This window comes from Mus caroli, chromosome 12 (genome assembly GCF_900094665.2).
Source record: "Mus caroli chromosome 12, CAROLI_EIJ_v1.1, whole genome shotgun sequence".
Classification (NCBI taxonomy): domain Eukaryota; kingdom Metazoa; phylum Chordata; class Mammalia; order Rodentia; family Muridae; genus Mus; species Mus caroli.
Genome location: NC_034581.1, coordinates 103,078,774 through 103,095,384, shown reverse-complemented (window position 1 = coordinate 103,095,384; position 16,611 = coordinate 103,078,774). Strand labels below are relative to the sequence as shown.

At 44.6% G+C, this 16,611-nt stretch overlaps 1 protein-coding gene across 4 annotated transcripts in view; it reads right to left on the bottom strand.

Annotated features, from left to right (window-relative positions):
• Positions 1-16,611, bottom strand: part of Evl (Enah/Vasp-like) — a 124,618-nt gene that overhangs the window by 53,242 nt on the left and 54,765 nt on the right. The gene's annotated exons all lie outside the window — the stretch shown is intronic.

Below are 16,611 nucleotides of genomic sequence, written 5' to 3'. Positions count from 1 at the left end.
TAACAGCACAGGGCCCCACCAGTGTGGGTGGCTGAGATCTGCTGCCTAGGCCCAAGACTGGCAACCTCAAGCTCCCCCATTTCCTGTTGAATGAGAGAGAAGAAAGAAAGAAAGAAAGAAAGAAAGAAAGAAAGAAAGCAAGCAAGCAAGCTGCATCTAAGGGGTTGAGCTTCTTAATTATAAGGAAAACCACAGGCAGAGATAGAGGCATCTAGAAGAGTCTAGAGTGACCATGATCAGCAAACTGAACTAGGCCAATGTGAAGAGAGGGGGAAGGGCAGATAGACAAGAGGTCGGGTAACCAGATAGCTGACGTTATTTTGGGAAGGGGAGCCCGAACCCTGGGCTGGAGAACCCAAGGTGAGGGCCAAAGTGCCAACCAAGATGATTCTGTGGCAGGTACTGGGGAAGCTGAGCGAGCCTGTCATATAGTGTCTGCTTTGATATGTTAAACAATTAGACACTTTAGTTTGCCCTTTGTCCCAGGTTTGAGACCTAATACTTGTAAGGCCACAAAGTTGGCCAAGAGCTGGAGACCAGGCTGAGTGCTGGCTCCACCAGTAACTATTGGTCCCACTAACTAGTCTAGGTCAGAGCCACCTCAGGATGGAGACCCAGTTTTCCACTTGACAGAGCAGGCTCAGCACAGACGACTTCCTACAGGAACCTATGAGAGGGCTGCTAGACCCAGAAGGTCCTGGCTAGTTCTCAGATCAAGGGCCTGGATGGTGTGCACACCTGGAACAGACTCTCTATTTGAACCTAGGGTAAAATTAGCATTTTCTCAGGAAACACTGCTTTCTTATGGGATGCCACTATCTGAAAGAACACTGCAGAAACATGGGAAGCCACCTTTGTCAGCTATTCAGTGATCATGGCCTCATTTCTCTAACACAGGGTGACTCTTTTCCCATGGGTTTCCACAAAGATAGATTCTTCATGTCTTCTTAACTTGGCAAAGAACTCACTAAAAGTTGCACACTGCTAGAAACCAGAAACCAAGATTTGGAAAGAAGGGCAGGCCTCGTCTTTAGAAGGCTTTTACAGTTCTACAGCTAGGAGCAAGAGCGCACCTGCAAGGCCAGCGCTTGGAGGGTCTTGGTTTGAGGCCGACCAAGGCTGCAGAGTGAGATCCTAGGAAGCAGGAAAGGAGGACTGGGGCACAGTGAAGAATGGATCTGTTAGCAAGTAGGCACATTCAAATGTCATTGTTGCAACGGTGGGAGACAGCTGTGTGAAGGACATAAAGGGTTTGTTCTAACTGGGGAGACGAATGCCCTTTGAGTGTTGAATATGCATTTTCAGAGGCAGTAAAGATCTGTACTTCCTGTCAAGCACGTGTCAGCTGCAAACCATGTTTGTGACTTGTGGTTTTGGTTTTAGCTGGTTGGAGTATTTGCTATTTTCCCTTGTGAATGTTTCTTTGTAACTGTGGATTATTTGGAAGTATGTTATTTAACTTTGTCTCAGAATCTACGGTGTCTTCTTGCTCTGTTGCTATTGACTACTGTGGTCAGAGCATATGCTTTTAGTATGACTTCCGTGTTTCTTGGTATGAATACAATTGTTTTACCTGCACAGAGACATCTAGGGCCCAGTATGGAGCTCAGTTGAGAGGAAGTGTGTTTCCTACAACGTCTGTTAGGTCAAGGTGGACAATAGGTGCAGGACTTCTATGTCCTCACTATTTTCTCTAAACATCTCATCAATTGTTGAAAGGCCTTGAAAATCTCTAGGAGACTAAAGCATCTTCAGTTCTGTTAATACCTATATTTTCTAAAATTTGGAGTTTTTATTAAGAACACTTTCTATTCTATAGTCTTTATGTTACGACTATAACAATTTACCACAAATGTAGTGGCTTACAACAATAAAAATGCATTATCTCATAATTACGATAGGATAACAGTAGCTGAGCAGTCCACCAGGGATGAGATTTCCAACATGGCTCTCCCTAGGTTAAATTAAGACGGTGGGAATGGTGCACTCCGCTCTTGAGGCTCTGCAGAAGAGTTAGCCCCTTCCCTTCCCTCTCCTCCACGGTACCCACATTCCTTGGTCCATGGCTCCCTCCATTTTTAAAGCATGCAATCCATCATTCTGACCCCTCTTCTAAAGTGACCTTTCCTTCTGGCCATGCTTAAGGCAAAATCTGCTTTTGTTTCTCTTGGGGTTTTGTTTGTTTGTTTTCTTTCCCTTTCTTTTCAGCTGTCCTTAAGCCCTATGTAGCTGAGAATCACCTTGAACCCCTGAACCTCCTTTCTCTACTTCCTGAGTGTGAGGATCATAACACGAACCACCAAGCCCAGCATGTTCTTTAGGTTCATATGCATGTACCTACATGTGCATGCATACATGTATGTGCACATGTATATGAGGCAGAGGGCGATACTGGGAGTCTTCTTCAATCACCCTCCACTTCAGCCTGAGACAGGCCTCCTGGAGCTTTCCTGATCCTGCCACACACTGCCTGGCTTCAGTGGGCTGGACCCCTGGTGTGAGCCATCCATGTTCTCTCAGCATCCTACCTTGTACCTCCAGCTGGAGATGTAGCCTGATCTTCCTGGATCAGAGTTCTTCTGTCCTTAAAGGCAGAGCCAGGGAAACACTTCCATAGGCATTTATCCAACAGGGAACCCCTGTAGACACACTTACTTCAGGTTCTCTGGTCAAATGAAGTTGCAAATTCAGAAGTTAGAGCTTTGGATGGCTCAGGTCTTCTCCTCAGGGAGCCTTCCATATCATCCCTATAAAATAGGAGGTTCCTATCTAGTAACTACAGCTGCATTTGCACCCCTGTATTTATAACTTTAGCTTGCTCATAGCTCCTTCCTCCACAAATGTACATGTCGATATTTTGTTTCACTTGGCTGCTCTCACTGTCTACCTCAACAGGAGCCGGAGCAAAGGCACTGCCACAGGTTGAGTGGCTCTGCTGCCTTGAAATGTCCTTTGTAGTTAAGGCTAATCTCAAACTCACAAAGATCCATTTGCTTCTACCTCCTGAATTCTAAAATCACAGGCCTAGCGAGTTCACTACTTTTGAATTGGGCCTCATTCAAGGTCTAAGGATATGGGCAGAATACAGACATACATTTTCCCCAGAATATCACAAGAACGGACTCTAGCCCAGGTCCTGACAAAGTCCTTGTTGGGCTCTGAAACTTTATGAGCCAGGCGATCTTAGTTTTGAGACAAGGTCCTCTCTGACCCTGGAACTCATCATTGGCCAGGATGGTTGGTCAGTGAGCTGCAGGGGTCTGTGACACCTCGTCAATCCCTGAAGTGGGCTTATGGATGCATACTGCCACACCCACCCTTTATATGGATGCCAGAGATCTGGACAATTCAGATCCTACATGCATGGCAGGTACTATATCAACTGAGCCATGGTGCAGGCCTGCAGTTCTTTCAGGTTTTGGTCTTCTGGGCTCCACCAGATGGCCACTGAGTTCAGTTTATAATATTCTGGGGCTTCTTTAGCCTAGAGCTCTAAATTCTGAATTCTCATTCCTCACACAAGCCAGTTCCAAAAGCCTACAAACCATGTGGTCAGGTTTATCCCGGGAATGGCCTCACTTCTGAGTGCCAGGTTTTTGTGTTGGTTACTCATGTTGTTGCTGTGACAAAACCCCTAACAGGAGCAACCCAAGGAAGGGTTTGTCTGGCTAATGGTCTAAGAAGAAATCCGTCCAGGTGTAGTGGTACACACCTTTAATCCTGGTACTTAGGAGGCAGGTAGGTGGATCTGTGAGTTCAAGGTCAGCTTGATCCACAGAATGAGACCCTGCCAAACAAATAAACAAAGGGAGAAAGTCTTTTACGACAGGAAGTGGCAGACCAGGTGTTAGGAACCTGGTCATACTGTGCCACCTGTCAAAGAGTAGAAAACAGACAGGAAGTGGGGCCAGGGGATAAAACCTCATGGCCCACCTCCAGTGATCCACTTCCACCTAGTGAGGCTCTACCTCTTAAAGTTTCTATGACTCTCAAAAATAGGATTATCAGCTGGAGACCACAGGTCCTAACATACTAGCCTGTGGGAGACATGTCACAGTCAAACTGTAGTGGGTCTCTGAGCTCAGGTTGAGCTGACAGCCCCACATGCTGCCACACTGCACGGCTCTGACACCACCCTTCCTTGCTTAGCTCTGCAGAGGGCAATCTGAGCTGGCTTCTAGGAGTGTTCTCACATGCACAGACATCCACTAGGCAACAGCTCCAAAGAGGGAAGCCCTTTACACAGAACTCAGTTGTCTCTGCTCAGACCTGCTTTCTCTTTTTCTAGTTCTTCCTAAGCCTAACTCTATGTGACCTGGAATTTTAGGATCTGCCTCCTGTGAACCAGTTAGCTTCAGTTCCACCTTCTTCTAAAAGAGAAAAGCAAACAGAGGCACAGGCCTCTGGCCACTGTAGGGCTTATCATGATATTTCTTCTCAAGAGTCAGAGCCCTATATGCTGTCTGACGCCTGTTTGATTCAGTACCCATTGTAGATTTTGCTCATTTTACAGATGTTTTCAAAGTAAGTCACTATTGTCACTTCATCAAGGAGAGTAGCAGAATAAGTTACAGTTACTACAATAACAAAGGTTATTTTTTCATTTCCTGAAGATGTTGGCCTATGTGTAAACATCTCTGTGATAAAGTACCTTTCAGTTTCCTCTCCCACTTCCTCTGACTTTTACCTGGTGCTACCGTCTTTTCTGGTTTCAGTAAGCAGGTAGCTTGAGTGAACCTTCTGGGAGCCCTTTTAACTCAGTCCTAGAACTTTAGTAATACACTTAGCAGAATTATGAGAAGGAGCGGGAAAGGAAAAGAGCTCTGGCCTGCCCTTGCTTTATGCATGACTTCCTGGTTATCCCCACCTTCACTCTGGCTTCCTCATCTGTTCATTGAAAGGAATGGCTGTATTAGAAATCCATGGGTTGGCCTTGAGGTGGTTAGCAGGTAAGAGCTTAGAAGAGAGCTGACTCTCAGAAAGGTTGTGAGTTACATGTGCCCCCCACACACACAAAATAAATAAAAATCTATGCACAACAGGCCTTAAGTCAATCATGTAAAGACAACAGGACCTGTTGGGAATATAGGATAGGGGATGTTGGCACCAAAGAAGCAGTTTAGTGAGGAAGAAACCCATTCTGTTAAGAAAGCAGCATGTAATGTGATATGATGAGCCAAGCACAGAGCTTAAGATACAAGGTACCAGCAGGATTAGGGTAAATGGTGACCCCACAAAGGAACTTCAGAATGAGTGAAGAGGAATGATACCAACACCTGCAGCAGATGAGCCACGGCTGCTGGCTCTGGCATGTCAGCAGAAACATCTACTTGACCTGCAAGAGGTACTGTCAGATTCCAAAGAACTTGGGAGTTTGCTAAAAACAAGTCAAGAACTAAACCCAAAGCCAGTTCCCTTAGGAAACTTCCTTGAGAGACCGGCAAACTGGCTAGGGACTGCTCATCTCACCTTGGTGGAACACATATGAGATTATATCAGGCCCCTAGAACCTAGAACAACTGACACCTATTAAAGACACCAAGGCACCATTGACTTAAGAGCACAGCACAGAGACCCTAACACCTGCCAAAATGAGAACAAAGACCTAATCCAGCATGCCTATAGTTCTGGGAAAGTCCTTAAATAACACTGACCTTGTTTTTTGGCTTCTGTGGCTCTGCCTACTGGTAACTGATCTTGCTAATTGAAGTGTGTCAACCAGGATATGGGTTTTGTGCATAAAAAGACAAGATCAGTTAAGGCTGATGGTTACACAATTTGGGCAAGTTTCCCAATGTGGCCCCTGGCCAGAGAATAAAGGCGTTCTATTGGCTTCAAGAGTCCATGTGTTCTTTGAAGGACTCACTTCACAACAGCATCATGTTAGTCACCTTTCTATCATTATAACAAAATGCCTGGACACTGACGACTGAAGACACTGAACTCATACCTTTGAAGGTCCAGTCTGTTTCTTAAAACTTGTTTTAACTCAAATCAGGCAGTCCCATTCTCTGCGCCTCTGGTAAGGGTGACACATAATGGCAAAAGCAGATGGCAGAGCAAACAACTTAACAACCAGAAAGCCCATAGAGACTGGAAGTCTAGGATCCCTCCATACTTTCCAGGACATGTCTCTCGTGGCCTAATGACCTCCTCCTAATGGCTTACAACCTTTTCAACACCACCACTCTGGGATATCAATTTTTAACACTCAGCCCTCTGGGACAGCAACTACAGCAAGTACAGAGGGACTTTGAATGATAGCAAAAGAGATAATTCTTGAAGAACTGGCACATCATCCACCTCTGTGGTAAAGGCAGGACACTGTAAGAAGGAAGAAGGGAGGTGCTAAAGAGGGTAGAGACATCTTCACTCAAAATCTGCTATCTCCAATGCAATGAGGTTAGTTAGCAATGTTCAGTAGTCCTTTTAATGTGACAGTATTTGTGTTGTCATTATCTGTGTCTTAGAGCCTTAACTACAACTTCAAAAATCAAAATGGAATTGGACTTGCTGGAGATTCTTGTATTTTCAATGGCTATCTGCTAGGCCTTTCTTACAAGCCAAACATGCTCACTCTCACAGCACAGCTGCAGCTCTTGCTGCAGGCGCTACTTAAGTGGACCAGCTCTGCAAAGACCAGCTTACTGTAGTGAGAATTTGGGAATTTTGTTTTCTTTAAACACAGGAATATTATAAGAATGTGTTTTTGTTCTAATCCGAGGTGTGGGGATCTGGGGCTTCTCCAAGCTGACTGCAGCAGTAGACTATGATTTGCCTCATGATCTAGCAGAGTCACAGTTTTGCCAGCTGCAGATAGTGTCTGCCATTGTGTGACAGTTGGAATTCTGGAACTTTTCAGAGGGCCCCAAGAGGCTGATTGGTGGTCATTGGGGGGGGGGGGCGCAGGTGTTTGCGGTTGGATGTGGCTTGTTAATAGTTGTGTTCAAAGAACAAAGAAATTATATTCAGGGTTCTCTCTCTCTCTCTCTCTCTCTCTCTCTCTCTCTCTCTCTCTCCCCCTCCCTCCCTCCTTCCCTCCCTCTCTCCCTCCTTCTTTCTCTCTTATTTAGTGATTGGGGGGGAGGGTAAGACAAGGGGGTGGGGGTGGAATGAATAAAGGGTGGGAACTCAGAGAGCAGCAGAGACCAGCTATAGATTACTAAACATCCTAGGCAAAACTCAATGACCCAAACTCTCAAGCATCCATTCACAGCCTGGGAGTTGCCCTCACACATTCCCTCTTCAGCTACAGAACTTGGAGAATAATGTATAAACGGCCAGATAAGAAGACACTTGAGCAATTCTGTAGGGAAATGCAACTTGTCTCTTCAGCCATCTATGGCCCATGGCTTTGGGCTCCTGAGGACACTGCTTTGATCTGTCTGCACATACTCCCTTCATAGTCATGAACTGACAGTAGGGCTTCTGTGCCTTCACACCTAGTTATCCTCCCTCCTGAAATAACCTCCATCTACCAGCAGTCAAAGTTAGGCTTGCCCTCCAGGATTCTACTTGCACACTTTACCTCATCAACAGTATTTACTGAGGAAAATGCAGAGAGCTATCACAGGCACCATAATATCCACATCTTCAAAGACCGTTGTCCTTTGGTAGAGGATACTGTTCAGTCACCTTTTAGTAACCATTTGCTCCAGCACAGCTCTTGAAACACATGACACATGCTCAGAATCTCAGTTAGGCTGTTCTGCTGGGAGGACCGGGACTCAAGAGGTACACAAGTACTTACGGAGGACAGACATGGAAAAGGAGAGCTGGGCCTACCATGGCTCAGGGCAGCCCCACTCCTATCCAAGGCCCTGCTAAAGTCATCTGCAACATAAGCAGGTATGACTGGCTATGGCAACAGAATGCCCAAAGACATAATGAACTTTCAGGGCGAGTCACATCTCAGAGGAGTGGAAGCACCATGAAGAAAGACATAAAAGGAAACAGCAGTGACCTCAACCGTGAGAAGCAGAACTCTCCAAAGCAATGGGTTAATGGTCTTCTCTCCGTTGGAGAGGAGGAAAGTTACTGAAAGCATTAAGTGGAAGGAAGCAACAAGGAGCAATGTAAACCAATTTTTAGCCTTCACAGAACTCAAGAGGCTCAGCAGTCTGGGCAGTGAGTAGAAAAACAAGAAACATATCACCCAGAAAGGGTCAAAGAACTAACAAAGACAGACAAGCAAAGAGCCTAGAGAGAGCAGCAGCAGAAGCATTGGCTTCTCTCTAAAAGGCATCTTGGAAGGAAAGAAAAATAGAGATAAAATATTTGGATTTTATCAAAATAAATAATGACAAAGTTATGTAGAATCCCAGAGTGATGTAAGAGCTCAGGTCAGAGCACAAACACAGGACAAAGAGGTGAGTGCACACGTGCATCCATATAAACACTGATTATACTGTTTAGAACATCAAAGACAAGGAGGAAAATATAAAAGCTCTCCATGGAAACCAAGCACCATCAAAAGAACGAAACCCAGAGTAACTTCTGTACTCAGCGGCCGTGAGACAGTACAACAGAACTTCAGAGTTGGGTGACAAGCTCACACTTCGTAGCTAGTTAGGCTATCATTTACTGTTATTTATGTATTATTTGTTTATATATACTTGTTGCTTTCACATTTGTGTAGGAGTTTTTGCATGCAAGTCCATGCGCTACATGATTACCTGATGCCTTGGAAGGCTAGAAGGGGATCCCCTGGAATTGGAGTTACAGATAGCTAGCTATGAGCAATCATGTGGATTCAGGAAATGAACTTGGGTTCTCTGGAAAAGCATCTGCTGGGCCATGTCTCTAGCCTCACTGTCTTTATTTATATGTTTAAGTCAAGGTCTCTGTATGTAGCTTCGGCTAACCTCAAACTCACGATCACCCTGCATCTGCCTCCTAGGAGCAGAGTCCATGAGGGTGGCCATTGGACTTGCTTAGTCAGGTTTCTTATTGCCTAAGGGCTGAGCTTGAATATGCAACAATAATTAATGACCACTTTTAAAGAAAGCATAGTTACAATTTTAGGACAAAAGTCACAGTATATTTTGTTGTATAGAGTGTTTCATCTGCAAAAAAACCTAAACAACAACAACAACAGAACCAGAAGGCAGCAAGAGTCCACTCAAGGGTGAGGGTGTCTCACAGACACTGGAGACCTTTGAACTAACGGGAAAGAAAGACTGAAGCAAAAGCTACCACACTAATGAGTAGTTACCATCTTGAGTGATAAGAATATTTTATGACCAGCTGTGGTCTGCTGAAACTCACCACATTATACATTTTAAATGGGTGAATTTATGATATGTAAATTATACCTCAATAAAGCTATGGTTAAAAACTGCCTCAAATGCAGAATAAAATATAAACACTTTCAAGTGGGTTATAAAGCAGTGTGGGCTTTGAGATGGCTGAATCGTTAATCACTAGGCCACAGAAATTAAAATTACAGTAAGGTTTCATTGTGTACTACTCTAGTCATAGCAGACAGGAAACATAGCAGTAGTAACTCTCCTACATTCCTAGAAAGAGCCAGAGCAGTCAGCCACTGTCAGTGAAATCTACAGTTAACTGCCTGGCATCCTGCATGTTTATTCTCTGGAGAGGAAAAGTGTTCCAGCAGCCTTATTGACAGCTGTCAAGAATGGTAAGCTATTCAGATGCCCTTCAACTACATGGATAAATACTCTGTACTGCATTCATACCGTGAAAAACCATGAAAAAGATATGAAAAGCTGCCATGCTTCCTAGTAAACACAGCGGTTGGTGGTCTCAGCTATGACACACTGAGCGAAGCCTCGGTGAAATAGCTGAGGAGAGGATCCCATCAGGGTGGCATCTTGCAGGAGACAGCATTGTGAAGATGGAGGATGACTTAACATCTACCAGAAAGGGTGTGACTTCCAGGGTGGGTTGGACTATGGGGCCTTCTACAGTAGAGTTTGCACAGACCTACACAAACATTACACCTGTAGAAAGCCAATGCAACCAAGGGCTCACAGAAACAGCCCCAGGACTCACAGATGACGAAAACTGGTCCCTTGTCATTACGTCCCTGTGCATGTGTTTGATCTGAAATTAGCCAAATCCAACTGATATGGAACTATTTAGCCTGGCCTGGTCTTAACTTAGTAGCCATTTTTCTGCCTCTGCCTCCTGATGCTAGGATTATAGGTGTGTACCCCAATGCCTGGCTCTTGCTTTATGTCCTCTTTAAGCCCACTGGAGTGTTCAGAGGAGGCCAGGGTCTTGGGAAGCAGCTTTCTGAATAAGTGTTTTTAAGGTGGAGTTAATTCATGAGGACACACAGCAGCTGCTGTATTCTGGGGGACCTTTTCCTCAGAAGTATGCTAGCCTTATTGTGTTTCCTGTTTACTCTCTAGACAAGTGAAGTAAGGAGAATTATCAGCCTGGGTAAGGCTCTTTCTAGAGAGGATTATTATTGATGTGAGCCAGGATGATGCGTTTGGAATGTCTGCATGTGTGCACAAATGCATGCACAGGACAGGGTCTCTACCACCATCCATTTATTTTCTTAGACAGGATCTCCCACTGAACCTGAAGCTCACTGACTGGTTAGACTGGCTCTCTGGTGTCTGCTTCTTCCTTATCAGATCTGCCTGCGTATGAGATCTCAGGTCCCCTTCGTCTAGCTACGCTTTCATCACTAAATCCTCCTCATACCTCTGGTGAACCTCACGTGACATGCTCTTCTGGATCTGTTTCTGGACTGTCTACCCAAGCACCCAGCCTCCCATAAGAGACCTTATAAACACACAAGACAAACGTGTTGGTACCATACATGTGTCATATGATAAAGCTAAATCAGACCTTGAAGCAGGAATACTGATTGGGTATTTGAATCGTTTACTCTGTGATGTAGGCTGTGAAACAGGCAACCTATTCTCTTGCCTAGGCCAGACAGCACATGGAACACCAAGATTAGTTTTGATGTCACAATTTAAGAGGGGTCCTGGCAGCCAGCAATATTCTTAGAGGGTATTGAGGTAGTGGAAATAGAAACCAATACAGAGGAGAGCAGGGGTGTGCGGCCTGGGTGTTGAAAGACATGAAGTGTAAGCATGAGCTCTGGACATGGTGCAGAGCTCACTGCAAACAAGTCACATTGACAGAAGGAGTGAAGTTGGTTCAGAGGCTAGCAGTAGGTACTGCTCTGACACTCGGGTCCAGACACGGATAGGATACTTCCTTGATTCATAGAGTTAAACTCTATGGGGGAAATTATGGATTCCACGGTATCAATTAAGACTGTAATTAACACTAGGTACCTCTGCTTCAGGGAAGAGACAGGATTCAATGACTAGATTTTATTCTGACTGTGCACAGTTGCTAAAGGTAGCTCAACAACTCTATGGAACAGATGACTCTCTGCCCTTAAAGCCTCACAAACAGACTCAAGTCACGTGTAGGAAGAGATGTGCCCAACGTATCAAACTGTAGTTGTAAATTGAGTTTGGGAGTCAGGCTTTGGATGCTTGCTTGGTCCAAATTCAGCCCTGTGTTTGCTGAAGAGTGCTGGTACCTCCTTCAGAGAGAAACTGTCCTCTGAGTTCTTCCTCCTCACTAGGTTTCTGGTTTTTCTGGATTACTGTCTCAGAAACCTCTGCAGAAAAAGGAATCTCGCATGCCTAAATTTCAGCTCTTTCAATGACAAAATAAGGAGCAAATCAAAGCACCTCTTGTGAAGACCTCACTTCTGCTCTGAGCCGTGCTTTAATTAGGCTGGAAACTAAGTCTGGCTTCATGAGTTCTAGGATATGGCTAGAGGAAAAGGTTGCCAAGACGACTTAAGATTACACAGGCCCAAACTAACCGCAGAGTAGTCTGACAGAATATGTTGGTTCATTCCACCCATTGGCTACAAACACACACTGGGGGAAAAAAAAAAGACATCATTGACTGGCTCACTTTTACTTATCTACCTAAGGGCGGGCAGAGATAAGGATTAAAACCTGCTGCTTAGGGATCTCCATGGGCAGTGTGGCCTGGCAAAAAGCCAGTATATCCCTTCCTAGTCCCAATTCTCTGAACACTGTTCATCTTCAGGTGAGATTGCTCTTCTCTTTCCTTTCTACCATGAAGAGTTCTGGTGAGGATCAATCGAGACAGCAGGCATGAGAAGAGCTTTGCAAACTGGGAGGCAGAGATTTCCCATGTATTATCGACCCCACACCTGATATGATCTATCCATTTTATAATGACAGACAAATTAAGAGTAAATGATGGAGTCAGGTGGATAGGAAGTATCCATGTGTGCTCACTGGTTATAACAACTGTATATTCTACTGGGGGCTATTTTTAATAGGGGAGGAGACAAATGTAGGGGTGAGGAGAATGGAAAATATCCAACTACCTCTCAATGAACTTAAAAAAAATGTTTTGAAGACTGCATTCTGAGGATTTGTTCCTTCTACCCATTTCTTGACACCCACTGACCTAGATCCTATAATTTCCCAAATGCTACCCAGCTGTAATCACCATGTGCAGCCTTTCTGATTGGCTTCTTCAACTGAGTGCACACCTCAAGTTTTGTGCCCATTTGTTTTAACCTTTAACTGCCAGGAAATCCTGTCAACCATGATCCTGCCAGACTGACTCAGAAGAAACTTCTCTAAGAACCCTGCAAGGAGGAAGACACACCGTGGGCCCACACTGCTCCACAGCACTCTGGTACTTCCTTCTCTATTCTGGATCCAAGCACCCAAGGAGAAGTATCCCTGGGGCATAGCCTGATGGGGTATGTGTCAGTAACCTACCAGCAAACTGAGCAAAGGCCCTGAGGTACTGACAGAGAGACTGGGACCACGGTGAAAAGCCTGCGGACTGAGAGCAGAGGACTGTGGGCAGGCCGTGCCCTGTGGACTCCTGGCAAGCCTCTGCACCGTGCTGCCCTGGGTTTATTTCATCACCTGTCCTTATTCTTCACTAGGACAGAGCCAAAAGGCAATGTTAGACCACAAAGCAATGTAACTGGCAAGGGCTATGTAACTCATTTTACAGCTGTCACGTGGGATGGTGACTGCCAACTAAAACATTATTGCTGGGTGCTTGCACTCTACAATCACCAATATTTCCTATAAACACTTCAAATTTAAGGCATACCATGGGCACACACACTACACACTGTTCTACAGTGTTGCTGAGTGGGGAGGCATCAGGGCCACACAATCCAGAGCTCACCAATGTTGTAACTTTCAAAGTGAGATGTTTTTTAGGGGATTGGTTGGGTTCATAGCCACCATTAATTTTTCAAAGTAATTTCTGACCTCCTAAATAAGTTCTTCTTAATAGAAGGAGCAATCTTTTGAGTGTGTGCACACATGTGTGCATGTGTGTCTAATAATAATAACAAGAAGAAGGAGGAGGAGGAGAAAGAGGAGAAAAAGGAGGAGGAGAAAGAGGAAGAGGAGGAGGAGCAGCAACAGCAGCTGCCATGGATGTAGGGAAGGGTGGGAGGAGTTGAAAGAATGAGCAAGCAAGCTTGTGAACTTATGCAGCCCTGCTACAGCCTTCTCCTCCTAGCCAGAGGAGGGAGCTCCCAATGTTCCCTTCACCACACACAGGCTGGGACTGCCAGCAACTAAAGAATTTAACACACAGCATTTAAATTTAAATTTAAATTTAAAGAATTTAACACAATAATGGGACATGATTTCCCCAGTTTTAAACCGCTTTGTTGTGTGCAACAGTGTACTAGGGAATCCGTCTCAGTTACTCTCTAGGTCTCAGCTTATCAAGTTCAGTCTCAAGCCACAGGTGACTATTGAGCCCTTGAAATTCGACTGCTCTGAACTGAGAATTTACTGGTGTAAATAAATATCAAAGTGGCACAAAACTAATAATGTAACTTAGCAATAATTTTCATACTGGTTACATGTTGAAATCATAATATTACGGACACAACAGTTTAAACACACACTATTACAATTAACCTGCTATTTTAACTTTTGCTAATGATGCCATTAATTACTTCCGCTCACACATGGCTCCCATCTGTGGCCTGTGCAAACCAACCACTCACTAGACTGTTTTCCACCAGTGATTTGCTGATGAATCCCCATCTTAGAAATTTTTTACTCTGTAAATCAAAGGCAAAGCTTTCAAACAGGAGTTCTAAGTGTAGGTATATAAAACAAAAGGCGAAAAAATATACTAACTTCATTTACAGATATTATCTTCACAAAAAACAAAAACAAAACCCAGAAACCAAACCCTTCACTTGGGACTGTGCAGACCCTGAGCCTAATAGTGTGCTGTGCACGACCGAAGCCTGGTGAGGACAGCATCTTCACATTATCATCGTTGCTTTATCCCATCAGGAGAGCAGCTGAGGCTCAGAGTCGCTCCTGCCATTTCTCTAGTTAGCAGAGGACACCAAACCACTGTTCATGTCACTGAAAACTGCCATGCCCCTCCCCTCTGCCCTCGGTTATGTGCGCACCACTCTCTGGCTTACAAAATTTCTCCAGACATATTGCACTATTCATTTTTCCTAACCATTCTGTGAAGTAGGCAAGAACATTCAAACCCCGTCTAAAAGAAAGCATCCAATCTTCATGGAAACTCAGGGCAAGGCTGCTGAAGGGGAAAGCACAGTCTTTGGACCTCGGAGTTGGGAGGTAAATAGAAGAATCCTCATTTTTTTTAAACATATTTTTGTGGGAAGAGGGATGGGTCACTTATGCCACAAGGTTCGTATGCCATGGTACATGTATGCCATAGTACATCTGTACAGTGGTCAGAGGAAAACCTTTAAGAGTTGATTTTCTCCATCTACTTTGTGAGTTCCAGGGACCTAACTCAGGTTGTCAAGCTTGGTGGCAAATTCCTTAATCTGGTAGGCCACCCCACTGGCTCCAGAACTTTCTTCTTTTAATGCAGATTGTTCCCTAGGCATGGAGTTAAAGGGAACAGGATGAGGCCTTTTCTGTTAACCATGGTTATATATATCAAGCACAATGTAACTGTTTCTACACACACATTGTGACACACTGGATATCAATAAATTGCTAGCACAGCCCCGTGGATTTATAGTGCGATACCTGGTACATTACTATGCCCACTATTCCATCTGTGCTTTCAGCCTGAAGTATTATGTGCTGTCTGTGTTCCAAACAAACTGTGCATAATGCAGTGAAGAAATGAAGTTCTGAACAAGAAGTGAAAGGATGAGGAGGTTGTGGAGACCTTACGTCCTGCTGAGTGGTATTCTGAGGGGCAGGAGGAATCTTTCTTGGTTCCAAAGCTTAAGGAAAAACACAGTAACCATGACAAACAAGACCAGCTCTAACACAGAGCATGGCATGATAAATGCAGACCACTGGAGGCTGCTGTAAGCCCACAGGAAGAGGACCTGGGTCAGAAGAGGAACCACACAGCAGACCTGAAGAAGAGCTCAAAGAAGGAAATAATGACTGGAGAGCATGCTAGACAGAAGGAGAGGAGCCATTAAGAATTCAGCCAAGCAGCACCAGTAACACTTCACAATGAGCTGCTTGCCAAGTTTGTCCCAGGGCCAAGATGCAAAGCAGAAAGGAAAAAACCACCAAGACTAGCAGCTCAGGGTCATGGTCACACAAGAAAACAGGCATCAGAGCAGAAAGCCCTCTAGCACCCATTAGTGAAGGGGCACGGCCTCACTGGGCAGCTTACTTAGACACTCTGCACAGCTCTTTTCTTGCCTGTTGTTTACCCATCATTTCAGTAAACCTAGATCTTTGATTCAGATGGTATATGTGAGATATTAATTTTATTTAAAGTTTTTAAGAAAATAATGAAACCTCTACCATATCAGAAAAGCTGGAGAATCTGAAACTGAAGACTTGGTGTTACTCTGCTTTTAATACGACAAGCACTTTATCACTGTGCAATTAATAAAACCAGCTTAAGGACAGTGAGGTGGCTCTACAAATAGACACTCACCACTGAGCGTGATTATGGGGACACATATGGTGGAAGGAAAGAGCTGACTCTACTACATTGCCCTCTGACTTCTACATGTACCATGGCTTGCTCCCTTACCAAATCAATTAATTAATTAAACTAGTTAATTAAAAAGAAAATTGGTCAAACCTTTGTCCGTGTGATATTTAATATTATCAATGTGATAGATCCAGAATCACCACAAGACAAGCGTCTGCCAAAGCCAGAGGGATGACTTTAATGGGGTTAATTGGGGTGGGAAGATACATTCTGAACAGGGCAGCATTCCCTGGGCTGGGCTCTTAGATGCTGAGCAAAAAGGGGAAACTAGGTGAGCAGCCGCATTCTCACTCTTGGCTTCCTGACTGGATACAATGGGACCTGCTGCCATGACTTCCTCTCTGGGATGGATTATATTCCCAGGTACTATAAACTCATATAAACCCGTCCTCCCTTAGTCTGTGACCACAAATAGACACTTGGTGGTACTTGTTATTTTGGCACTCAGGTGGCTGAGGCTCTAGGCCAGCCTGGGCTACATAAGGAGACTCTCCCAGGATAGGTGTTGGGGAGTGATATTAAGGTAGCCAAGGAGTAAGCACAGTGGAAGAAGGCAGGGCCAGTCTAGCCTAGCAGGCAGGCAGTGACAACAGTCTTTTTTTTTTTTTTTTT